Below are 1,778 nucleotides of genomic sequence, written 5' to 3'. Positions count from 1 at the left end.
CATTAACAAGGGAATTATGGATCTAACACAGACAAGGTGGCGAACCCATGCTTCTTGGCACCCTACTGCCAAGAAGGTAGGAAAAATATCCTCCCAAGCAGTAATAGGCACCTATATACTCACCCTATCCCTTACTCCCTGGTAGTAGTGGCAGCAAATAACACCATGTTGAATAAGGACAGTGAAACAGAGTGGACCAGTTTTAGTAGAGGTATTATTCTTTTGCAAACCTATGAAAAGACTGCGTCTGGTGGAAAAATGGGTCCCCAATAAGAGAAAAGATTTGAGTCACCTGCTGACACTCCGCATGGATAAATGCCTTCAATCGTAGTCATGTCTAATGCTGAATCTTGGTTCCAAGGTTTGGGCCTTTCAGAGGTGGCCGGGGTACTGCGAAGGACCTGACCTCCCTTTCAGGGGCATGGATCTACCTTTCAAGAGTTTGTTGGGATGTTTTCTCTCTCCTACAAGCTCAAATTCAAGTATCACTTCAAGGTGCTGTTAATTCCAAACCTGCTAACCCAGACAGGATGGAGGATTCTTTACCCTGACCTCTGCTGTCTGTTTCACAGTCTTTATGTTTAATGGTGCTCTCAAAAATATTCAACCCAAATCAGAGCCCTTTTTGCTATGAAGGAGAATGTCAAACATACCTACTTGGCAAAATGAACCAGATGAGCCATCTCCTCAGTCTTTACCATGAGCTAAGGCTATATTTGTTCCTACTGCAAAGGCCTACTCTCATTGATAACTCAGCAGCATCTCTTCCTTGTTCTCCTTCCACTTTTGGCCTCACTTGGAAGCCATAAAAGTGCCATTCTCAAAGTGCTGGGTTTTGGTTGTAGCAGTGTTGGTCTAAGGACACAGGCAGGCAAGCTTCTTTGAGTAGACGTGATTTTTTTTATTAGACCAACTGAGTAGTTGTCAAAAAGTTCTTGGCAAGCTTTCGGACACAGTCACCCTTCAGGCAAGGGGACTGTGCTGTTCTCAAAGTGGGTGTTGGTTGTAGCCATGCTGGACATAAGGCAGAGCCAGGAGAACACCACACGCCAGCGGGCTCTCCGTGCCTGGAGAAGGGTGCTTGTGCCCCAAAGCTTGCAAAGAACCATTTTTCTAGCTACTTAGCTGATCTAATAAAAGATACGACGTTTATCCAAAGAACCTTGTCTGCCTTTTGTTCTGGGAGGAGCAGAAAGTCAACCTAAGAGCAGAGCCATTTCAAAGCACCAGATCTTTCCTTTATTTAGGCAAGGACTGGTGTCGGCTATGACATGCTGTTCTCTGTGACCTGTTGGCCACACAGCTGCTCCTCGGGCGCTGGAGATCTCAAGTTGTCCTTGGGCTCTACCGAGGCACTCAGGGGGGCCTTCAACAGAGGCGGGGGCTTGAGCTGCTCCCGAGGTGCGTGGCTAGAGGCCCGGCCCGGCCGCGAGGGTGGCAGGAAGGACGTCGTGCCGGCCCCGAGGTCTTCCTCAGGGAGGGGGCAGGAGGAAGCCGGCAGAGAGCCGCGGCCCTTGCCCTTCCTCTCCTCCTCGCTGGTTCCACCCAGCGGCTGTCCCTCATTTTCAAGAGGGGAAAGTCAGACGCAGGACAAAGGAAAATCATCCTCGTCACCGCTTCCGTTTGCCGTCCCCGCTCCCGCCCGTCTGTGCAGGGCGGCTGCTCTCCCCCCGCCGCAGTTGTGTGTTGTCAGCCCCGCCGGGAGCTCGCCTCGCGGCCGGGCCGGGCCTCCCTCATCTGGCCCCGGGGAGGCGGAGCAGGCCGGCCTGGCCCCGGCC

This window comes from Alligator sinensis, unplaced genomic scaffold, assembly GCF_000455745.1.
Source record: "Alligator sinensis unplaced genomic scaffold, ASM45574v1 scaffold860_1, whole genome shotgun sequence".
Classification (NCBI taxonomy): domain Eukaryota; kingdom Metazoa; phylum Chordata; order Crocodylia; family Alligatoridae; genus Alligator; species Alligator sinensis.
Note: the sequence above shows the minus strand (reverse complement) of the source record.